This window comes from Amia ocellicauda, chromosome 8 (assembly GCF_036373705.1).
Source record: "Amia ocellicauda isolate fAmiCal2 chromosome 8, fAmiCal2.hap1, whole genome shotgun sequence".
Lineage (NCBI taxonomy): Eukaryota > Metazoa > Chordata > Actinopteri > Amiiformes > Amiidae > Amia > Amia ocellicauda.
Window position 1 is genome coordinate 44,656,958 of NC_089857.1, and position 26,216 is coordinate 44,683,173.

Genomic DNA, 26,216 nt, shown 5'->3' on the forward strand with positions numbered 1-26,216 from the left:
AATGCAGTTCTGTGTAGCTGACATAACACATCTATGAAGGCTACATAACACATCATAACAGTATTTAGCATGTTATAACATGTTATAACAATATATCCATCTGTCATAACAGATGAATAAGATATTTCTCTACAATTACAAAGTGTATCTGGTTGACATTTGCTGACTAGAACCTTTCACATTGGTTTAGTCAAATACAGAACTCCACCGAATACCAGGTGTAGTTGAAAGAGGACTTAATAAGGACTATAATACGAACATAAGAACGTGTCCAATCGAGAGGAGCCCATTCTCCCCATCGTGCTCGTTTGGTGTCCATTAATAACTAAGTGATCAAGGATCCTATCCAGTCTGTTTTTGAATGTTCCCAAATTGTCTCTTCAGCCACATCGCTGGGGAGTTTGTTCAGATTGTGACGCCTCTCTGTGTGAAGAAGTGTCTCCTGTTTTCTGTCTTGAATGCCTTGAAGCCCAATTTCCATTTGTGTCCCTTGTTCTCAATTCTACACTTTTGATAATATACCCTAACATACTGTTTGCCTTTTATATTATATAACAGTTGATGCCAATCCATCCTGGTTGAGTGTTGGTTAAGGTGGGCAAATGTGTTCCTGCAATTATGAATATCTAGTGTGCATAAAATTATTCATTTCAATCAGGATTCACAAATTCAGAGTTTCTCTCTGTCTAGGGCTGAATACAAATGTTCCACGATATTGCATAGGCAAAGTATCAAATACAGGCTAATTGAAGTTAAATAGCTTCCAATTAGCTATGCAAACTATTTGGCATAATTAATATTAATATGGGCACATATTAAGACAGGATTAATTGCTCATTGTTACTTTGGGGAAACATTTTATCTCCCACTAATTGTTACACAGTGTTACATTTGCTCACTTAGTTTTCTGATAAATATTGTCGGTCCTTCCATTTTCTGATCCCATTTACACAGTTTAACTGGACATTATTACGTACTTAATGAATGACTGCCGCTCTGACAGTGTGTTATATCCTCACTGTAGACAGGGATAGTGAGGGAGGACATGGCGAATCGTATCGGACACAACGTTACTGAGCAGGCTACCTGACTAACTAATTTGTTTTACTACAGAGTAATTTTGCTGAACCGTAAAATGGAGCCCCTAATGTAATTAACTTCCAACCGAGAGCATTCAGATGTGTTACTTGCAGAGATCTGTACTGAATAATTTCTCTGAAAAGATAGTTGGGATTACAGTGAATTATTTAAATAAATTCATGAATAAATACAGAACAGACTGACAAGTCAGACTTATGAAGATTTGAATCAATTGTTTTCTCCAACACAACACTCTGTTATAATTTTAGCTATCTCACAGAGCGTGGGATATTTTAAACCGTATCCTGTCGAGTCCTCAGATGGGTTTTAAATGCAGCATGTTTTTTTGTTTCTTTTCTTTTTTAAAGGCACTTAAACAAAGCAGCCTGTCGTTACCAGTCTGACAAATCAAGCAAAGCGATGCCTAGACAGGAGACTCATGTCACCCCAGCTACATGCAGCAAAGCACACTTTCAGGGACAGAAACCGCAGAGCGCAGTGCCTATAAGAATACAAAGCTAAATCTTCCACCTAAACTACTGGACACCTTTTTCACAGGGAGACCCTGAGCCAGAGCCATCTCTGAGCCACCGGTTCTGGCCACCAAATGGTCAGTTTCTCTGGGACGCAGTCAGCTTGTCCACTGAGAGGCACGGTACATCACATACTTCCTCAGAATCAGGAATGAACAACAGGAGTCCCCCAGCGATTTCAAAGAAAAGTGTAGATTTTCAGTGTGATGTTACGGCTTTGCGAGATGTTCCAGACCGGTCTGTAAGTCACCCCCAGATCTTCCAGGGTGGAGGATTGTGGAACTCTGACTCCTTTTTGAATTGCATAACTACAATTACTCCAGACATAATGTTTTCAAAGCTGGGCTAATTTATCTCCTTTCCAACTCCCAAGAGTAAGCACAGATATTATATTGCGGTGCTGTTTAATTAATGCTTTGGTTTTGGGCATTTCAGAGTATTAAACTTACTTTATATTCTATTTGCAATTATGAATAAATCACAGCCGACAATGTTACCTGTGTCTTGCCCGGTTCATAACCTTTATTAAGAGGTTTTTGAGCACAGTTGGAATACCCATTAAAATATACATAAAAAAATAATGGAAAGTGTTTTTTATATATACAATCTATATTGGAGAACTTACTGGCTGAAGTAAATATATGGTTGAAATCATAAAATTGTGTTTTTTTACCTTGAGGACACACCTCCTCACTGCTGTTTCTGAAGAGACAGACCTGTTAGTTTTATAGGCAGCTTAAAATCTGCAGAAGACCTGGAAACAAGCAATATTTTACACCAATTATTTCAATAACAGTTCAGTCATTGAGAGCTCAGAGGGAAACATATAGACCTTATATTCAAGTTTTGGTGTGAAGTTTGGTTTCTTCTGTGAACGGTCAGAACATATTTAAATTTTTATTGTGTGTTTTTAGATGTCTATATATTGAAATAAAAAAGTTATATTCTGCTAAACTCCAAGTAAAAAACAAACAAACTACAAAATTGTAATTTGTAACCGACCAATGAGATGATCAGTTGTTGATGAGTCCCTTTATCCTTTGTAATATTCAGGAGGACTTTAAATCCATCGGGTAAGACATGTTTGGAAAAAGGGGGGGGGTAGATAAAGACTGGATGACTACATATTTACTTGTTGTTTTCTCCTTTTTGGAATACCATCACATTACTTTGTATTTAGGTAAATGGACAGGATTGGAGTGGCCCTCAATATAAACAAAATGCTTGTGCTATGCTTTGTTAATTGTATCCGTGATGCTCAATGCCTGCTGTGTGGGTTTGTGCTGAGCATTTCAAAGCTACAGCAAAGCGCCCTGATGTGGGAATGCGCAGGCTGACTTAAATGGGTTCTTTCAAGTCCTTAAATAGTTGCAGTCGTTTATTCGAATTAAATAAATGTTTCTTCTGCTGCAGTGTGGAATATATATCGCCATTTTAACTGAAGAGTTTGTTATTTGTCATTGTAAGCTGCGTATGCCGGAGCCTTTTTACCCCGTGCACATCACAATATGTAGCCTCATTAAGCAGGCTTCCAGTCAGAAGAATCCAGATGGACACTTTATAGGAACTGCAGAGCACAGCCTTTTCAGTGTCTGTCATTATTTATTGCGGCCTCTTGCCTATGGAGCTTCACAGCCGCTCTTTCTTTTGCAAATGTTCCCCACCCTCTTGGCTGTGAGAGCATGATGACTTACGGGCGACCGATAAATGCAATACACGTCTGCTACATGAAAAGGTGTCTTTAAAAGGGTGGACGCTGTAAAAGATCTTTCTAAAATGTAAGATCAATATTATGTAAGTTCCAATAAAACTGTGCTGAAGGGACCAGCCATGCAATGAAAAGAGAAGGTCTTGAGGTCTTAGGAAATGGAAGCAGATGGGAGGAGCGACGCATGATTAACTGACTGTTAAGCATTAGAGAGAGTCTTCGAAACGTCTGTGGCCGACGGGTAGGTGCTGGTATTTGCTTCATTATGCTTCTCGCTGTCCTCCCTTCTCAGAATCACTCTGCGCAGTTATTTTCTCAGTGTAACCAAGAAATATAATAAATAAAGAGACAAGAAATAGTGTGTGTGTGTCTGTATAAAAATATCTATCATCGTCATCATCAACCTATATCGATCCCCTGCTGGATGAAGGCTCCTGAAGATGCCTCCCCACTTGCTTCGATCTATATCTTCTCTTTTCCAGGTTAGACCTGCAAATGTATTATTTCATCTTCCCATCTTCTATGAGCTCGTCTTCTAGGTCATTCTTTCATCTCTTGGGATCCATTCAACAGCTTCCTTTGTCCATCGTTGATCTGTTCTTGCAGCATGTGCGGCCCATTGCCACTGTAACATTTTCACTCCTTCAATTATGTCACAGAAATAAATCCTATCGTTTTCACCAACTGTTTGAGTGAATCTATCCAGACAGTAGCATCAGTTTTAACAGTTTTTCTTCTTGAAATGTATATATTCATTTAGTCATGAGTCTGTAACATGGGCAGGGAGTGGAATTCATCTGCATGTGCATACTCTGCGTATACCAGTCCACAACACTGGAGAATTACACAGCGGTACAAAGTAATAAAGCCAGTTTGTATAACAGTGGAAGAAATCAACATGCTGTCATGAGCACCGCGTGTTTGTGAGCTCGAGGAACAAGGACACGGAGCTCAAAGCCAGACTGGCCCGCTGGTCAAACTCATTAAGGAGTGTGTTGGCTCTTTCTTCTTTCTGACATGAAACACCGACCTCCTCGTGCTTTGGTCTTCTCCAGCGTTGATCCCAGTAGTAAGAGCAACAAGAGGATACAGACTTACTGTTCAATGGAAATGAATTGATGTTGAATGACTGGTTTTCCATTTAAAATCTTCAAAGAACCTGCCAGATTTTGGTTTGATAGACATTTGAGTGGGCAAAGCTTTTAGGAGAGGTGTAATTGTTTTGACGAATATGAGTGAGAGAACGAGGAGAAGAGAAACAGAGAGGATTTCCTGCTGACAGTCGCAGTTCTGTTCCTGAGTTGATCTCATTGTCCCAACGTCTGAAAGAAATCCGAAATGTATTTATGCATCAGCGTGTCTTGCAAAATAAATTGCATATGTAACAGATTACTCATGAGAACGGGTGTCACCTACCAGTGCAGCATTAATATATATTGCCTGAAACCATATTTAATCTTATTGATAAATATGCTTGCAATTCAAGTGCCTGTGGATCCTATGAAGTCTTACAAAGGAGAAACACTTAATGTTTGTGTCAGTTCTACAGGCTATCTTTATAATCTCCCAAAACTGAAACGTACGGTGCACCACAAGGGTTAAAATACTCAAAACAGCCTGAAAACAGGTAGACTCTGGTGGTGTAACACAGGTACTCAAAATCCCCAAAATTAATGGCAGCAGCTACATGATCGGGTAGCAGAACAATTAAGACTCACCTTTTGGAAGAAATATTCAACTTTTCCAGGCTTGCTTGGCTTTTGTGATTACATGAAAGGAGTTTGATCCATGTTTACTTAGTTTTATCACTCAACAGTTGAAAAAACTAAAAAAAGTGTGGCTATCTTATCTAGCCCACAATTTATCTTCCACAGTGGTGGTATTTACATGATTTACAGTCTTTATCCATGTCCCAGGGCAGTCCTTGAGAAAAATAAAGAAAGAAAAGATAAACCCATAAACCCATAAACCCAATAAATAAGCATGTATTCACAAACTCAACGGATGCCGTTTTAAAGCTCAAATCCCTGTTGTCCATCAGTATCGCAAGGCAAATGCCGGTAATTGGATTCAATAATAAAAACTGACAAAGTCTAACCTGTTGGGTCAGGTGAGGTCACTTCCTCTAAAGCCCCCAGAGACTTGTGAAAAGGGCGTGTGCTACTCTTAATAGTATGTGTATTTGTCCATTAAAAATCTTACAAATAAACTCCTACAAAAACAATATATATATATACACTCACCTAAAGGATTATTAGGAACACCTGTTCAATTTCTCATTAATGCAATTATCTAACCAACCAATCACATGGCAGTTGCTTCAATGCATTTAGGGGTGTGGTCCTGGTCAAGACAATCTCCTGAACTCCAAACTGAATGTCTGAATGGGAAAGAAAGGTGATTTAAGCAATTTTGGGCGTGGCATGGTTGTTGGTGCCAGATGGGCCGGTCTGAGTATTTCACAATCTGCTCAGTTACTGGGATTTTCACGCACAACCATTTCTAGGGTTTACAAAGAATGGTGTGAAAAGGGAAAAACATCCAGTATGCGGCAGTCCTGTGGGCGAAAATGCCTTGTTGATGCTAGAGGTCAGAGGAGAATGGGCCGACTGATTCAAGCTGATAGAAGAGCAACTTTGACTGAAATAAGCACTCGTTACAACCGAGGTATGCAGCAAAGCATTTGTGAAGCCACAACACGTACAACCTTGAGGCGGATGGGCTACAACAGCAGAAGACCCCACCGGGTACCACTCATCTCCACTACAAATAGGAAAAAGAGGCTACAATTTGCACAAGCTCACCAAAATTGGACAGTTGAAGACTGGAAAAATGTTGCCTGGTCTGATGAGTCTCGATTTCTGTTGAGACATTCAGATGGTAGAGTCAGAATTTGGCGTAAACAGAATGAGAACATGGATCCATCATGCCTTGTTACCACTGTGCAGGCTGCTGGTGGTGGTGTAATGGTGTGGGGGATGTTTTCTTGGCACACTTTAGGCCCCTTAGTGCCAATTGGGCATCGTTTAAATGCCACGGCCTACCTGAGCATTGTTTCTGACCATGTCCATCCCTTTATGACCACCATGTACCCATCCTCTGATGGCTACTTCCAGCAGGATAATGCACCATGTCACAAAGGTTGAATCATTTCAAATTGGTTTCTTGAACATGACAATGAGTTCACTGTACTAAACTGGCCCCCACAGTCACCAGATCTCAACCCAATAGAGCATCTTTGGGATGTGGTGGAACGGGAGCTTCGTGCCCTGGATGTGCATCCCACAAATCTCCATCAACTGCAAGATGCTATCCTATCAATATGGGCCAACATTTCTAAAGAATGCTTTCAGCACCTTGTTGAATCAATGCCACGTAGAATTAAGGCAGTTCTGAAGGCGAAAGGGGGTCAAACACAGTATTAGTATGGTGTTCCTAATAATCCTTTAGGTGAGTGTATATATATATATATATATATATATATATATATATATATATATATTCTTTTTCATCCATGGCCTTTGTTTGTGTGTATGTTTTGATTTACGAACACCTCAATTAGTCAGATTATCTAATGCAAGACCCATGCACTACTATTGTGGGCTTTTTAAGATTGTCATTATTGGATATTAAATTAAAATGTTCACAGTATAGATGCATAAAAGGAGAATATGAGTGAAGCCTTGAAAAAATGTAAGGTTTTCCTCAGACAAAAAAAAATCTATTGATACAGCACAACAGATATTGTGAAGCTTTTCTATCTTAGTGCGGTGATGCAAGAGTGATGTATAAATTGCTGCACAACAGGTCTTTAGCGCTTAGAAAGCAAACAGACTTTAAATTTGATCTGGGGAAAACTTTAATGCACCAAACACTATTTTGAGGACTGTGGAAAATGTATTCTTTAAATCATCAAGCTAATTAAAAGTATGTGTCCTTTAAATGAGGCATTTTGAAAATCAATCATCGACGGAGAATCCACTGGGTACGGTTCTGCGACATTGCACAGTCTCCAAGATAATGTCTCCCAAGATTACTTTCAAGGTGCCACAATAATTCGGTTCCCACTGTCAGGCGGTGTGATAATCTGTACTGCACATTTTTTATTCTTTTGTTTTGCATTCAGCTCTCCAACTGGCCGATAGATATGAAAATTATGGGGAGATAAAGATAGCTAATGGCCCGTTCATCACCTTGCTCTGGTAGACCTCCTCTCTAGTCATATCGTAGTGTGCTGCACTTTCCTTTTCTCCCATCTGTAGAATACTATATTTTTAAATATCACACTCTGTATCTGTTGCTGCTGCATTTCATTAATACCAGGACAGACTGAGTATGGCAAAATGCTGAAGATATTCTGTTGTTGTTTTTCTCAGTGTTGACAGTATGCATTGAGATGTTATGAAGCTGTAAGTGCTGGAGAAATTCTTCCCCTTCACACAGCTCTCACTTGTGAATTAACCATTTACCTGCTCCTTTGTGTAAACATGTCATGTCAATTTCCCACTGTGCTGATAAATTAGATAAATTAAATAGATAAATTAGGGACATTTGTGTGTCATAGTCTATAGAAAAGAGAAAGTGAAGAGGGGAGATACACAATGAGCCATGTGACAAAAGTCATGTACACTAACTCTGTCATTTAAGCCATTGTGGCGAAGGGCAATTTACTTTTAAAAAAGCATTTTCAACCTGATGATAAGGCATGTTAAGACATATTGGAGACAGAAATACAGTGTGGACATGGGCAAAGGTATTGTACATATATATTGTGGTAAACTTTCATGAGAGTGGAGCTCCACCAATTGGCTACTTGTGTTGGATTAACTTAATGGTTAATGGTGGAGAGTTTATTCATCTTCCATCAGGGTTTTCCAACTGTGGAATCAGAAGGAAATACTACACACTCAAACTCAGCTGTATTGAAAACAGCACTTTGTATTTTTAAACAGGGCCAGAGCAGTAACTCTGCACTGTTATCTGTCCAATTAAGAAGTTATAAATGGGCCTTTTGATGCAGGCAGGCAAACTGTGGAGGTGAGGATGATTGTGATGCGCTGCTTCAGCACAGTCAAATGTATTTGCCTCCACTGAGTGTCACGCTAAAATGAATTGCCTGTCCTCCACACCGAGTTTCATTAAAATGTAGGCCAGATCACGATTTGACCATGCCAGATAATGATAATAGATGCTTCCTTCTCAAGATACTAAAAAATCTGTCTAATAATTCCAATCTGTGTGACACAAAGCGATGGGGAAAGAAGAATAGCAGCTGATCACATTCCTGCATGCTGTTCACTTTCACCGAACTGAATATGTCAAGCTTTTCCATTTCAAAGCCGTGATTATTTGTAGACAATGATGGCAAATAAACACCAAACCGTGTATTCAAAGTATACATAATACATACACTGCACACCCACACCCCTTATTGGTTTCCACGGAATAACAAAGAGATACAGAATGAATACACGTTTTACTCCAAGGTTACTGCAGCTGTCGAGGAAACGTTTATTTGTTGAGCAGATACAGAACCCAGAGAAAAGGTACAGCATCTCAAATGTATAAAAATCAATCAATCATTTACATCATTTAAGTTGTTGAAATCCAGTGGCACGTGTCTGGGAGCAGTCGTTGCATTTTATTAGAACGAAAATATGTTTCAAATCATGTTAATGGGGTTGGTGGACATTTATAATGTTATGCTATGGTTTTATGTCAAACTACAATTGGAATAGAATTATAACACCTTGTTTAATTTTCAAGAAGGGCTTCCTCTTGCTATTGTGTTAATACCCCTAACCCGATTAGGAGTTCATATTCTGTTGTGTCATTAAACCCTTACGACACGCTCGAGTGTCAGCTCGTGTTTCTTGCGTCTCTCTGCTCAGAAATGGCTGCAGCGTCGCAGACACCCTTCCAGATCCCGTTCATTCTTCATTAGAGTGACCTGGCGTTCAGGCACTTCTCAGAGTTATTACAGTCCAATCATCGCCACGCACCGGAGAAGCACATTCAGCAGACGCACATCAGAGGTCTGCCGGTGAATTCGAGAAGGGCAGTTGTATCCAATATAGTCTCTTTCTTGATGTCAGTGATGGCAGCTGAATTAAGTAAAGAAGCAACTCATCTGTTTAAATGATAAAGGCGCAGTGGAGTTGGGTAAAGATCACAGGCAGCAGCGATTGCTCCGGCTTGCCTGTGTTTTCATAAACTGTATTAAATGCCAGTAAAGTGGGTGCAAGACTGACAAGAAATAGGAAGTGAATACCTGGTGTACACAATCTGAATCACCACACTTGAACTGCTCTTTTAACAGCAGTATTACTGACAGTGAGTCTGTTTGTTTGTGAGTTGCTGTAGCATTCAGGAGCCAGGGATGAGATCCACGCTCATAAGGAATGCTATACACACAGCCTGTTTTTACAAAATCTTGTAAATTAATCAATATCAACCCCTGAAATCATCCTGTGTCCTGGGCTTTCAGGATCACATAGCTTAGCCATGTGTGCAAAATCTGTTGTGTTAGTGTTGGGATTGGTATTCATTTAATCCATTTCATGTACTTTTACACAATTTACACAATTCTAGGTACAGGTATTTTTCATTAGACCTATGAATACCCCGCCCCTGTAAACACCACATTTGGTAAAGGCTTTCTTACTTCCAGTTCCCCTCCCAGGCAGCCTTGGGTTGTTGTTTCCCTCTGCAGTGTCGGGCTGTTGTTCACTGCGAAGACGGCGAGTGTTTGATTCATTTCAGATCTGCACTGTCAATCAAGGTCAAAGCTGCTTATGCTTGTTCTTGCCTCTGTTCAATGAATTCATATATCTTGGGATGCATGTGGTCAGGACTGTGCCATCGGGCGCGGAGCAGCGCTGGAGACTCGGAAAGCACGGAGAGCTGAGGGCTGCCTTTCTCACTTAATATAATGACGTACGACTGGCTTGTGGGATTTACATATTTATCACTCATCCTATGCATCCCATAATATGGCGTCTATTGGCTTAGTGTTACTTATATCGGGTCCGTGTGTATAGCCCATCATCCTAAAGGATTGCGTTCCTCGGAAGCAGGTGTTCCTATCCCTGGATCTGAGCAGACAATTACATTCAAAACAAGGATCTTTCTTGATATTTTAAATAGGCTACTAATGAACTTACAGTCTACATTTAGATAATAAACTGAGATTCTATGAATGATTGCTTTGCTGGACCTGTGTTGAAGTAAAAGCAAGAAGAAAAACCCACTTTTATAAAAAGTTAAATTCTGTGTAAGTGAAAATGGTGCATTTTGTTTCCCGGGAAGACTCTGGACACACAACACTTAAGCATCGGGATGGGGGTTCTTGCAGTTAGGTAGAACTATAAACAACTGTTGAAAAATAAATGACATATAGATTTTAATTTACCATACACTTACCAGTAGATCATTTCAAAAATATTTCACATTACTTTTATATTTAGACTTCCCCTGGCACACATGTGTAATCCAATTTGCCAGCAGAAGGGAGCACAGTATAGATCTTCTTTTTAATTCTTTCTACATTGCAGACTCGGTCAATGAAATCCCATTACTTTCCTCCAAACAGCAAACTTGCTGTGGGTCAGAAACCCGTATCGTCTTCAGAAACCTCCAAGCCAGCTGTGAAGTCTGTGGTTTTATTTCCAATAGATGTGGGTTCTGGGAACTACTGAAATTGCCTGAAACGACGTGGAAAGTTCCACTAATCTCAGCTGCCAGAATCACAGCGTGTGTTTATTAATGAATTAGCCAGTTCTGCTCTCCGACCTCCGACCCCTAACATTGTTTTTCAGAGCACTTTATTTTCCACTTTCAAATTGAACACTTTGTATGCTTCTATTAGAACTAAAATAAAGCAGCACACAACAAAAAACACTTTAGACCCCTCAGTGGAAAAAAAGCACTGGAAACAGCAAGATTAAAATTCAACCGCTTGTGTGTTTTTAAGCATATGTTGATAACACAGCATCCTATCTCTTCTTGTTCATATTGACCATTACAAACCCTTTTATTCAGGGGCTTAATAGCTTCTTCAATGAAGTCTGCAATTTGATTTATCCCGCTGCAGTTAATTGGAATAATTTATCTCTGCTAGTAACTTTTTTGTGACATTTAGAGAGAAAATTTGTATATTTGGAAAAGATGACATACACTGAGCTAGTGGTCAATCTGAAAAACAAATGGAAAACCTGCCTTCTGGTTAATCAGTTCTGGAATAAGAGAATCAAATAAATGGTATGATAATTGCCAAATCAAACAAATTAAAACAACAATATAATACAATATTTATAAACACATACAACATTACACAAGTGCTTAGGTAAAGAATAAAACAGTACTATAAAAATACACTGAAAAAATGTGCTAACAAAAATAAGGAAATCCATAAATAACACACCATGTAGTTATAAATGAGTTATTACACAGTACTTAAGGGTTGTGCTGAGGGTGTTCAAAAGAAATCTGAATAAAACACTTAAAACTTTCCTGGTCGCAGTATGCAATGACTACTGGTCCATGTTTTATTGGTATTGGGTATCACAGAATAATTAAATCTGACAGACTATGCGATTTTTTATTATTTTCCATAATTGTGGTCCTGAAAATAGTTAATTGAAAATATCTATGCAGACTAATACATATTCCTTAATTGATACCAATTGACAATCACTCTGTATCTAATATACTCACTCACCAGCTAATTGATATGCTGAATATATATCGGGTGTCTATGAGCATTCATTGATGATTAATAGAATATACATTTTCCAGTATGATTTGTCTTTCGGTTAAAGTATAATTAAATGGTTATTGCACTGTATAATTTGGCGTGTTGGCATTGTTAATTGATAATAATAGCAGGCGATTAACTGGCACTTCGAAATTATGAATAAGACCCAAATGACCTCTGGCAAGAGACTATGAGACATCCTTCTCTTCTTTACTCAAAACTCCTGATCAATAAACACATATTTAAAAGAAAACTGGATGAATATTACATTAACCGAAAAACATTTCTTTGTTGAAGTCCGTCATGATAGGAAAGTCTGTGTCACGTCTCAGATCCACGATTTATATGTTCCCAATGTTCAACTGGGGTTTTAAAGTGCTGCCATAAAAGTGACACATTTCCACAATTTGTAATGACTATTTTTTCTCTCTTACTTGATTAAATAAGTGTCTTAGTCCATTACAATTATATATATATATATATATATATATATATATATATATATATAGGATAAAGGATGTGACATAATTAAAAGTACACCATCAAAAACACAACATAATTCTACACTCTATAAGATTATATTCAACAGGATGAGTGAGATCTCTTCCTGGATAGCTGGGTCTAGGTTTGTGTGATTTTTGGCAGTATTATGTGTTGTTGCTACCTTTAATTTACAGCAATACATTGCATGGTTAGCTGGAACATCTTTTCTGATTAGCGATACCACACCAATATGTTTGCAAATGTGTGTAAGATTCGAGAATAATGCACAAGAGATTATTTTCCTGTACTGTGCCAGTTCACAAGCCAACCACTGCAGATAAGATTGAACCTGGCAACTACCTCCAAGTAAAGCAATTAGAAACAAATCAATTCTTACCTCTAACCCTTTTTCTACCATCTCTCTATATTAGGTCTGTCTAAGGCAGTGCTGAGCTCATAATAAGATATGACTGAATTCCTTTTGAGCATTTTCATTGTGAGCATTGTTTCTATTTTAGTATTCATCTGCTCTCTTAAATGTCTGACTGCCCAGCCAGTAACAAAAGATTATTTTAATTGACTGCATTTCCCCATCTTTTATATACGGCGAGCAGTTCTGATCAAATAAAAATCCCAAATTAATGGAGTTTCAACATCTTTGAGATTTGCTGTGAAACAGAACATCTTCCACAGATATAAAGAAAGGAAACGTTTGTTTCTGTTCCTACAGATATTTGACAGTACAGTGCTTTTCTAAATGGCTATAAAACATGTTTCGAATACCAACTCTTCACACCAAAGAAAAGTGAATATCCCTAAATGTCTGTTCACTAAAACAAAACTGGAAAAACAGGAACACATTCATGCTTTTGTTGTCTGTTTGTAATTCATATCAGGCATTATTTATATATTCTTCATGTTTTTCATCTTTCCAGCTTTGCAAAATAAATAAATGATCTAGCATATTCAAATCTTTGTTGTATATATAACCATTTACCTGCAGTGAAGTTCAATACGATTTTAAATGTGTCAAACAGAATTAATAAAGACAATTTCTTCAAAAGCAAACAGACTAACGGTATTTATCTGTATGCTTTTCAGTATTTCATCATAGGAGTTTGTCTGGATGTGTATTACAGTACATTTAATGTTCTTTGAAAGGGTACAAAAAGTATCTTCTTTTTATTGTCCATTAAATAAAATCTTTTATGTTTAAAGCCCTGATGTGTTTATGGATATGCAATGACTCCTTTTGATTATCGTTGAACCGATATGAATGCAGTGGATCATTGTTCATCCTAACAGTTCCTCAGTATTGTCTCCTGTTGTTTTACCTGTGGTGTTATTGCTCTCAATAACTGCGGATAATAATTGTTATCAGACACATTTCTATGCAATTGTCTAGTGAAACATCTTGAGCACGATTGCATACAACATTGCCCAGAGGGTAGGAGAAGGCATTGATATTGATTATTTACACACTGGGATCATTATTGAACACACACATCTCTGTTTTGAGTGCTGAAGCTCTGATGTCCAAATGGAAACATCTGCAAAACGATTTCAGCTACAAATCCTAAAAAAACGCTGAAGGCAAGGATTAGTAGCAAAAATAGCGTCCTGCAAACCACACTGGATGCTTCTGTAAGTGAATATAGAGTTATCTTACTTTTTTGGAAACTGGCCAGATGAAGTGAACTTTGAGGAACTGTTTTGAACTGGCTGGTGAACAGTAGTACATTTGCTGCTTCTAAGCCTGTGCTGTTGTTCTGATATTTATAGTTATAGTTAAACAAAATATTTCCCATACAGACTAAATTAAACAGTAAAAACCCAATTAATAAGACATGAATTCTAGTGAGATAATAAAAATTAACCGAAATTGAACTTAATGAATATGTGGTGGACCGTGTTTAACAAGAGGAGCAATTGTGCAACAAAATTACATTTATTATCTTTTGGGACAAACAGCCAAACTCAGGAACAAACAGGGTGATAATTTAATTGCCAGCACTCAGGCCAATAGTTCAACTATAAACAAAAAGAAACAAAATATTGTCTTTAGATTAAAATAACAAATCTATAATCCTACAACACCTCTATACAAAAAAGTCTAAATGATGGATAACAAAATAAATAAACCACCCAAAACAAAGTAAAACAGTAAGCTCTTCCTTGTAGTAGGATTAAGGGAACTCCAGGTCTATAAAACCCCTCTGTAACCTCTTTTCCTTCACCAATATGGCGGCTCTTCAACTACACCCAAGGAAAGTCTTTGTTGGTTCTCTTTCCTTACTAACCTAATTAACTGCTTCCAAAATATGCTTTGTAAGAAATCACATTAAGGTTTGCATTCTATGCATATGCTCTACAATTGCAGTATTATAATACCTAGAATGATGATACCAAATATGTTAAACAAACAAACAAACAAACAAACGAATGTCTATTAGAGGGATATGTATGGTCCATCAATAGCTCATTGGACAAAGATATACACTTGTTTATCTTTGAAATAATTTGAATTTTCCCCCAAAAAAATATATTCTCAAACAAAAATTTCTCTTGAGGATAAATTTAATACATTGATTATTCTATGTATTATTATTTATTTATTAGCCAACACCCTTGTCCAGAGCAATACAAAAGTGCATTAAAACAGTATAAAATCACAGATCAAAATATACTAAAATTACAGTTTCAAAATTACACAAGAGCATAAGTAAAAAATATACAGTCCATATAAAATACAAGTCTTACATGCTAGATTGTAATACCTAATGAGTGCAGACAAAGTCATAGTAAAGAGCGAAGGGAAGGGGGCATGGGGGAAATCAAATAAACAACTCAAGTACTAGCAATGAAAACGCAAGCAGTATGATGAAAACAAATGTGTGTACTTCCTAGTGAATGAATTTATACTTCACATTTCCCTCCAGTATGAGGGCACAGTATGAGACCAGCTTTGTCAGAGTTTCTGTGTAGTGCGCAGTTATATTTTCAATGGGAAAGATACCCAAAATAAGATGGCAATTAAAGCATGACAAATGTATTTTTTCAATGTCCTCTCTGTAAGAGGAATGCTTACAAATCATTCTCATTTGTTTACAGCGAGTGTCTAACTCCACGGTGTTTCCACGAGACAGACACAAACCTCACAGTGCAGTGTTTCATCAAAGGCCGTGCAGAAAGCTTTCTCCAAGCTAGATAAACAATACAATACCGCTGGTAAACAATACAAACATACAGACACCTTATCACTTAGCTTCATCTGGTGTGGTTTATTTAAGGCATTTCTCTGTGGTTTTAAGATTTACCATTTTACTTCATTATGATAAATCATTCCTCCTTTATAACCACAAACATTCAATATCACATTGATGTTCTGTACGGATCAAACTTTCACATGACAACATAAGAACATAAGACAGTGTCCAATCGAGAGGAGGCCATTCGCCCCATCGTGCTCGTTTGGTGTCCATTAATAACTAAGTGATCAAGGATCCTATCCAGTCTGTTTTTGAATGTTCCCAAATTGTCTCTTCAGCCACATCGCTGGGGAGTTTGTTCAGATTGTGACGCCTCTCTGTGTGAAGAAGTGTCTCCTGTTTTCTGTCTTGAATGCCTTGAAGCCCAATTTCCATCTGTGTCCCCGGGTGCGTGTGTCCCTGCTGATCTGGAAAAGCTCCTCTGGTTTGATGTAGTCAATGCCTTTCATGATTTTGAAGACTTGGATCAAGTCCCCACGTAGTCTCCTCTGTTCCAGGGTGAAAAGGTTCAGGTCCTCAGTCTCTCAGTAGGACTTTCCCTTCAGACCTGGAATAAGTCTGGTTGCTCTCCTCTGAACTGCCTCTAGAGCAGCGATATCTTTCTTGAAGTGTGGAGCTCAGAACTGTCCACAGTATCCAGATGAGCTCTAACTAGTGCATTGATCTCAATTCTACACTTTTGACAATATACCCTAGCATTGTGTCTGCCTTGGTGCGTGTGTCCCTGCTGATCTGGAAAAGCTCCTCTGGTTTGATGTGGTTACAAATTGAATGTATACAGTGCATTCTAGGTGGTTTTCATCTTTGCTTTGCTTGCTGCAAACCTATTTTTAAATAGTCATATATATATATATTTTGGTTAAACTTAAATTCGTGTTGTTATGCCAACCACACCACTATTGTAAGTTTTGTAGAAACTCTTCTTATTCATATTGTACAAAAGCCTTATTTGAGAAGCAGTTGAATATGAATATGGCTGCGCCGCATAATGGAATGGGTGAATTAAATCCGTAAACAGCGAGCAGAATTCTTACCGTAGAGGAAAATGGGTCGAGAATGCAGTTACTGAGACACAATACCTGAATTACTCCATTACTTATGTGATTTAGCCCACAGCGTATTGTCTTTTCTCTCTTTTATTGTTCCTGCTGCCAGAGCATTTACAGTATTGACAGTAGTATTTGTGGGGGTTGTGTGACCTTATTAGCCTGCCAAACTTGAAGATTAGTTTGACCTTTTCTATGTTTCAAATAATAGCAAGGGAGTTCCAATAAACAAAGTAAAATATTATTTTAATATATTTACACTGCTCTCCAGCCAACAATACACCAATACAACAATAACAATACAATGTACAGTCAGGACAGACACTGATAAAAGTAATGTTTTAAATTCCTTTGTGCTTTAATTTGTTTAGTTGACTTATTTTGGTATGAAATGTTAAACTGCTCAGGAATCGCTCACGAACGTTGTTCCAGAATATCTATCAAATAATTCAGCAGCCATGAGTTTAAAAAGAGTATTATTGAATTGTTATTATTATTAATCATCATCATCATCATAACATAATAATTGTTCTGACACACTTCTGAAGCCAGAGCGTGGAAAGTCACGTGTGTCGAGAGTCACGCTGTGTCCAAGAGATCAGTACCTGTGGTCTCTAGCATCACTGGACCTCAGATACCTGCAGGGCCCAGCTAGTAAACGATGAGAACTGATTTCACTTCCTATCTGTTAAACATGGAGGTCCTGCGCTGCCTGATAATCTTAATTCCCTGCGACTGGCTCGTGTGCTCTGGGTCAGCGGTTAATAACGCCGGTCCTGCGCTTCCCCCAGGCCTTGGCTATCCATTCCTGCTCAGCGCTCACATAAGTAATTGGATCTGTGATAGAGATTGGGGAAAGGGGTTTCAAGGCATGTATTTTAGTCCCCAGATATGATTTCCCTCTAAGTGAGGGCTGCTGGGAGAATCTGGAGTGCGGGGAGGCTTAACTTAAGGAGTAAAATAAATAGTACATTTCCCAGAATCCTCCAGGGGGAGTTAAGTAAGGGCAATAAGCCTCAACCATTTCAATGACCGCCCTGAACGGATCAGTGTAACGCTCTCTCTCTCTCTCTCTCTCTCCAGCCATCGGAGGAGGGGTTTGTGGCCATTCACCAAGGAAGACGAAAACTGTGGTGTCGGTCACAGTGTTTGTGAAAGTTGGAGTTGGGGAAATACCTTTTGGATAGAGAGAGACTAGATTTCTGTTTGTTTGTACCGGTACATCACTCAGAAATCAAACTTGGCTGTCTAAAGTCTATTTTGACTCAAGTCTATCTTGACTGTGTCGTGTTACAGCTCTGTGGGGAGCTGGGACTGAGTCTACACTTTTCTGTAGAAAAGTTCCTGCCTCTGCATTCTCTCTTGGCATTTTTATTTTTGTCTAGATTGTATATATATGTATATTTAAAGTTCTGCAGTTTAATGGAAATTTCTCAGTAGAGCGAGAAACATCACATTTATTCCTCAGTTTCTGATCAGTCAGTCAGCTGTTGACAGTGACAGATGAGATTGAGCAAACCTATACTATTTTAGCTGTATGTTGGGGCTCTGACTATTCTGCACAGTGCTATGCCTAATTAACTTTGATGCAAATCTATTAAACATTGAATTTGTTTTATTTTTCTCTTGTATGAATGGATATCATGGATGCAAAAATGCGTGGCTGTTCAGAGACACACACTGATGTCCAGAACCAATAACCCTCAACAGTTTGTTTCAAGACTTAACTTCTACCAAAACAAGTACTGTTTGTAAAGAACTTCCTCTTTCACATTGATAGGGACATCTAAATGTTTGTTTTATAATAACTATAATCCTTTCATTTTGGACACGCCAAAAACAACAACACTGTTTATTTCACTTCCTTTCGATCATTTAACAGTTTGGTGAAACTGAGGAGGTACAGACAGATTCCTGGATATGTCAGCTGTAAAACAGGCGCTAACATGTTTCTAGTTCTGTATGTGTTATCAGCACTGTGAGGAAACCCACGATGTTTTTGAGACACAGGATGCATCTCTTCCATACTTTCCTACCAATTAGCTTCATAGCTCATGTTTTTGGACTCCCTAGGCAGAGCAGCCCCTGACTGGGAGAAATGGCATCATATAATCAGCCCAGCCAGTAAAATATCACTAATAGTGTGACACGGAGGAAGACAAAATAAAGAAGATGAAGAAAAAGTAACTCACGGAAAGTAGGGAGTATTTAAAACCAATACAACAACATCATGCAAGTTAATCAGTTTGCCGAGGTACAGGGATGCAGGAGATATCGTTTAATGAGAATTAAACATCTGGTGGTGACAGCAGGCATGTACTGTACACAAAAAGTTAAATGATTACTTATTGAATGCACTTATTGATGGGAAAACCCAGCCAGAGAGAGAAAACCCCAATCACAACATACTGCCTAACAACATGTTGTACTAGACCATCTGTGAGATGTGTGAGATATAGGCTATCAAGAGAAACAGAATATTTTCAGTGCAGAAAATTAGCAGCCCTTCCAAATCTGTTTACAGGAAATCACCATCCCAATGATTCCTACAACAGCTGACACTGAGTTCAACGGATAACAGCTGACAGCTTCTCTTCAGCAAGCATTTAAAATGACCATAATTTATGCACTGGTAGCCACTCCGAAAAACACTTATATATCACGGGTGGACACAACATTACAAGAGAAGTGCCCTCTGGCAGCTGGCATTTGCATGTGTATGAAGAATGGTTTTGTTGAATGCTATAGAGAAAACTGCCCAAGGATGCTGTTCTTTAAAACATCGCAGGAAGAAAGATTCGGATCTGTGGGATATATCTACAGCAGAGGAATAAATGCCGGTTAACATATTTGCAGACGTAACCGAAACCGTTAATGAATGCCTTCAGCAAGGTGCCGTGCATATGAAGAGCGCCTCTGAACACGAACAGCGCTATTAAAGACGACCCTTTGAGTCACAATCACACGGCGTTGGGGTAATTTATATTTCCAGCTACACCTAATTTAAAAGTTAATAATAAAAAATAAAAAACGCAAAGGTTTCAGGCAACATGACGCAACAGTTTTTACTAGACTGAGATGTGTGAGCTGAAGGTATCACTGCCATGTGACCCTTATTAATTACATTTAAGGTCTAATTTCCTCTGAAATGTATTTGGACTGGGGACTCCAATTTAAAAATCACATAGAAACAAGAAAACATAAATTGTTCAATTATTCTGTCATTATGTTTTTAAAGCAACAATAAAGCAACAAAACACAACATTTTATCGATTTGTTCTTAAATCAGCTGTGCATGTTGTAATCGTCTTGTCCATCATTCAATATTCTTGTATATGTTTTTTTTCCCCACACATCTCCAATGTAGTGTACAGCAGCATCGATCCCTGCCCCTGCAAACAGTGAAAAGAGACGGCAGCTGCTCACTTAGAGTGCATTAGCTAAGAACATTTTTAACATACTCTGTACAGAAAACAGAGTGCAAACAAGAAGGTACTTACACACAATGTGCCGAAACACAGGAACAGAGAGGAAAATGACCATTTATTGTTGTTTTCACTGCCTTGAATCTAGAGAAATGGACCCAGGATGTGGTACAGATGCTGACAGATGGATACCATTAGTTTTGTTGCGAGTGTAATGGCAGACAATTCATATTCATAGTGCATGAACTGCCATCCTCCAGGGATCCTAACAGAGGTGTTTTAGGTGTTTCCAGTGTGAAGGTTCAGGAGTGTTAAGATAAACTGTAGGTACTTGGCTTGTGTACCATGTGGAGATTCATGATGTGATGTTTTGAGTAACCTTGCTATCTGCTCTTTAAAATGAAAGGTTAGGGGGTGAGTGGCAGGTTTATTGTAGTGTTGTCTGCCGGTGCCGTCCAGCGCTAGAGGATGCAGCTCACACACACAACGGGATTGTGCCTCACAGACGTTTACCAGGCTGTGTGGACAGAATGGTCAAGGGCCATGTCAGTAGTTGAGCTGCCATCATGACCTAACCTCCCACCGGCTAAGTCACCAAGAATGGGAACCTTGACCGTTGACTGCCTTAGGTGACTCATAGTGCATCTGCAATAATGTTAGCCAATTCAAATGGATGACGTAAAACATGAATAATAAGCATAATTACAGTCACAGTTGCAAACGACAGTCATAGGAAAGAAGTGCTTTTGAACAGCGAGACAGCAACCCAGCAGGATAATGATCTTTTACACGAATAAGGGAGACATTCCTAAATAGACAGTAGATAAAAACAGAGGGAGAGAACCTGGGTGTGTCGAGGAGAAGAACCTCTGAGAATCTGTGATACATGAATTTCCCTCCTTGCAGACAGTGGCGAAGAGCAGCCCACAGACCAGTACACTGGGAATATGGGAGTAACCTGGGACGCCAATAGGACAGTCGATGCTGTAAAGATCATCAGAGTGGGAATCAAGAGGCAAACCGTGAGGTGAGGCCAATGTGCAACAAACTCCACAGCATCACTTTCAGGCAAAAACACAATGAACACTACAATGGGGTGCACAGGCAAGTTAATCCAGTGGTTTTGAGTTAATGAAGGAATGTTTTTTGTGCACCAGTCAGTTAAAAACAAGGTGAAATAGTGTCCAGTCGAGAGGAGGCCATTCACCCCATCGTGCTCGTTTGGTGTCCATTAATAACTAAGTGATCAAGGATCCTATCCAGTCTGTTTTTGAATGTTCCCAAATTGTCTCTTCAGCCTCATCGCTGGGGAGTTTGTTCAGATTGTGACGCCACTCTGTGTGAAGAAGTGTCTCCTGTTTTCTGTCTTGAATGCCTTGAAGCCCAATTTCCATTTGTGTCCCCGGGTGCGTGTGTCCCTGCTGATCTGGAAAAGCTCCTCTGGTTTGATGTAGTCAATGCCTTTCATGATTTTGAAGACTTGGATCAAGTCCCCACGTGGTCTCCTCTGTTCCAGGGTGAAAAGGTTCAGTTCCTCAGTCTCTCAGTAGGACTTTCCCTTCAGACCTGGAATAAGTCTGGTTGCTCTCCTCTGAACTGCCTCTAGAGCAGCCATATCTTGGTCCATTGTCCTGTCACACTGGGACACACAAACCCATAGACTGTATGCCAGGTTTTTACAACTTGGAAAACAAAATCGAGACTGTTCCTTGATATATGCGTCCCTGAGGCTGTGACTGTCTGTCGTTGTGGACCGTCCCGGCTGTAAATATCTATCTTTTGTATTGGATAATACCGGTATTCCCATTCAATGCAATGCATTTGTGATGTAAATGCTTTCTACTAAATTAAACCTAGTTTACAAAGTGGATTCAGATTAATTGCAACATAATTTTTCCTACTTCTGTATATTGGGTCACAGCTTTTCTTTTCACACTGCTTTGTTCTCTGGCATGTCCATTTGAAGGGCTATTACATCCTAACACAATTATCAATATGTTCCAATTATTACAGGCAGTTAATTATTGCAGTGCTTTAAATCAATAAGTGCACATCCATTACACTTCGACATTGTGCTGACTGTATAGAAAAAGACTACTCCACTAGTTATGTTAACTTCAGTAATTAGAAAAGTCTTTCGCCAGCGTAACTCTTTTCAGGAAACTACTGTTGTCCTGAAGCATTAAGACACAGATTCACACACTTTCTGCCATTTTTTTTCATATAATGGGTCAGGGACATGCAGGGGGGGATGCACACACACCCCCCGGACCAAAAAGTGCCCCATCATTTGTTTCAGCCACTGCCCCTCAGCAAGGCTGTGCACAAGCCTGTAATCAGTCTAATATAGAAATACGCTAATTAAGGTCTCTATATAAATGCTGGAGAGCTGTTTTAAGGGTGATTTATTCTTCTTCTCGACTCAAGCATGTACATTCAGATCATGTGTTTTCCCTTCGTGTACAGTGCATATAACCCATGTTTAAAATTGTGTGCATTTTCGATGTACCGTACAAAACGGACCAGGTCCCAAAAAACAGGACTCGAGAACCAACCAGCGCAAAGGTCAGACTCCAATACAACTCAGAGAATTGTTTGCCTCGTGTACAGTTTTGTAATGTGTTTTATCACGTTGTGATTCAACACAAGATGGGTTTCAGAATTTGTGCATTTCGAATCCACTAGACAAAGCCTAACAAATCCCCAAACCAGCAGTAGACAACCAGCGATAATAAGCGTAGGGTTTGCTGCACACATAGATGTTCTGGCAGGTTTTTAAAATGTTTTATTTATTTCAGTTCGTTAACATTAGTTTAAATGTGTTGAACATACATAGTAAGAGGAAGTAATCACCCTTAAAATGGCACTCCAACCAAATGAAGACATCTCAAAAACCAGGCTTCACAACTAATGGCGAGCCCTGTCAGAGTGAATGTTCACGTCTGCCTCTGAACCAATGAGAATTGATCCACGGCTTCGGAAAAGGACGAACCAGGCCTGTGTTACACCTCAAATGCTGCAAATAATAAAGCAGGCAAAACAAAAAAAATATAATACTTCTCCTGTATTCTTGTATAATCAAGAAGGAGATGTAGACTTGCATTGCACTCAGTGGGTAGATAAATAAATCAATCAGACTTTAAGTTCTCAAGTACCAGTGCTGACAGAAATCAATAGGTGCTTCTTGCAGCCTCAGCACTTATATCAACTTTTATTTGATGTTTTCATTGTTGTTTTTCATCTCCAACATTGTTAAGGATTTGATCTGTCTTTCTATATCTGTAAAATACAATATTAGTTCATGGTAGAAGTATTAGCAAGACATGGGCAGATAAATGTCTAAGCTATCAAATATTATGAATTGCATATCTGTCTGATGATCTTTGACTTTCAACTGTGACCAGATGGAGAATGGGAAAGTAAGACATAGTGAGTTTGTTTACGGCTTATTCCTACAGAGCGTTTAGAGGAGACCGGCAGCTGTTTCTCTGGGGTATTTTATATATTGCAGTGTGCCAGCAATGTCACTGTGGTGCAAGAAATCTCATAAGCTCAGACAAGTAAAGAGTTGGAAGCACTGATGTTGTTGAACAGAATGCCTACCTGTCTGTCTGTTGTAGGTCTGATTATCCTAAATTGAGTGACAGCTGTTTTCAGGTTAAAGTAAAAACTTTCCAATACCTTGCCAGTCTTAGCCTCCTTATAAAAACAATTACTGTGGCGAGTTCATAGCTCGATGTAACACTTTCCCTGCTCCCACACATCATGTGTTGACAGGGAAAGAAAGGTAGCCCTAGCCATAACTTATTTCAAATGTCTAATTTGGAAATATTTGCATTCAATTTTGTATTTAAGTGTTTGCTTGACCTCACAGGTAGCTGTTTAGCAGAATCTTTATATTTAGCCGGTGATTCATGATTCTGAGTCCACAGTGCTAATAAAGTCAGCATTAATAAAAACATTTGCAGCTTAATGACAGGGGCTGATTTATGTCTTTTGTCTGTTTTCAGCTCCTAAGTCAAGATGGCCAGACAGAGGCTCGTCAATCCCACTTCTCACACCAATGTATCATCCTGGGGGTTTCTGGCAAGACTTGAACCCTTCTCCTGCGACTCAGTGGAGCAATCTTTCCACATAACCAGAAGGCCTAGGCCTCTGAGCGAGGCTTTAGGGTCGCTACAATACATTTTACAGTTACTCTGTTTGTTAAATACCCCAACAATATCTACAATTATTTTGTCTGACTATTTTCTCAGCACTGCCAAAATGTACAATTGTGTAGACTCAGTCGAAGGGTGGACTTTGGGGTGTATAGAACTCCCTTCACTCATTCCCTAAGTTATTGGAACACCCCTTGAGATGGTGAACACACTATAACTGACAGATTTTATGTATTTATTTTACCAATTTCCTTCTTGATGAATTACAATATTATCAATAGTAGAGAAATTGTCTACTTGTAAAGTTATAGCTGCATTTAGCTAAGCTTTTATTTTACTTCCAGGATAAACTAGAACCTTAATCAATCATTTTTTTCTACATTTCTATTTAAAATCCTTAAGAAAAAACTATATTTGACATAGTTACAGTGAGGGGAAAAAGTATTTGATCCCCTGCTGATTTTGTTGTTTGCCCACTGACAAAGAAATGATCAGTCTATAATTGTAATGGTAGGTGTATTTTAACAGTTAGAGACAGAATAACAGCAAACAAAAACCAGAAAAATGCATTTCAAAAAAGTTATAAATTAATTTGCATGTTAATGAGGGAAATAAGTATTTGATCCCCTATCAATCAGCAAGATTTCTGGCTCCCAGGTGTCTTTTATACAGGTAACGAGCTGAGACTCTCTTAAAGGGAGAGCTCCTAATCTCAGCTCGTTACCTGTATAAAAGACACCTGTCCACAGAAGCAATCAATCAATCAGATTCCAAACTCTCCACCATGGCCAAGACCAAAGAGCTGTCCAAGGATGTCAGGGACAAGATTGTAGACCTACACAAGGCTGGAATGGGCTACAAGACCATCGCCAAGCAGCTTGGTGAGAAGGTGACAACAGTTGGTGCGATTATTCGCAAATGGAAGAAACACAAAATAACTGTCAGTCTCCCTCGGTCTGGGGCTCCATGCAAGATCTCACCTCATGGAGTTTCAATGATCATGAGAACGGTGAGGAATCAGCCCAGAACTACACGGGAGGATCTTGTTAATGATCTCAAGGCAGCTGGGACCATAGTCATCAAGAAAACAATTGGTAACACACTACGCCGTGAAGGACTGCAGCGCCCGCAAGGCCCCCCTGCTCAAGAAAGCACATGTACAGGCCCGTCTGAAGTTTGCCAATGAACATCTGAATGATTCAGAGCAGAACTGGGTGAAAGTTTTGTGGACAGATGAGACCAAAATTGAGCTCTTTGGCATCAACTCAACTCGCCGTGTTTGGAGACGGAGGAATGACCCCAAGAACACCATCCCCACCGTCAAACACGGAGGTTGAAACATTATGCTTTGGGGGTGTTTTTCTGCTAAGGGGACAGGACAACTGCACCGCATCAAAGGGACGATGGACGGGGCCATGTACCGTCAAATCTTGGGTGAGAACCTCCTTCCCTCAGCCAGGGCATTGAAAATGGGTCATGGATGGGTATTCAGCATCCGCAGGGGATCAAATACTTTTTTCCCTCACTGTATATCTCTGACTGAAATACATTGAAATAGGTGTTTGGTTGAGTTGGTGCCCTTGCTGGGGAATCTCCAAGGGACAGAGTACCATCTTTAAAAATTGTGCTGTTTTCATCCCAGTTTATTAATCATAAAAAGTGGAAATGGGTACAAGTACCAGAAAATGTATATATAAATATATGAGTAATTAGATTGCTTGTTTGTCTTATTTAACAAAGCCAACAGTGTGTACAGC